This window comes from Penaeus monodon, chromosome 28 (genome assembly GCF_015228065.2).
Source record: "Penaeus monodon isolate SGIC_2016 chromosome 28, NSTDA_Pmon_1, whole genome shotgun sequence".
Lineage (NCBI taxonomy): Eukaryota > Metazoa > Arthropoda > Malacostraca > Decapoda > Penaeidae > Penaeus > Penaeus monodon.
In genome coordinates, this window is record NC_051413.1 from 24,142,862 (window position 1) to 24,143,138 (window position 277).

Consider the following 277-nt stretch of genomic DNA (forward strand, 5'->3'; position numbering starts at 1 on the left):
AAAAATCCGCGATGGGCATTAACAACCGACCGAGTATCATTCATTCATAATATTCTTTAAAACAAAGATCCCATTCGCGTATGTTCTAACTGCAATTTCAACCCGACATGTACTTCATAAAATATGCAAATATCCACGTAATAATATGGTAATATGTAATAACAAGAGTATTAACCGTAGTTATATGAGGTCAGCTTGTTAAGTACCAAAGACAAATTACAGTTTATAGTAACTGTTTCCAAAGGCTTGCGTACACAGCATAGAACGGGATATAGTT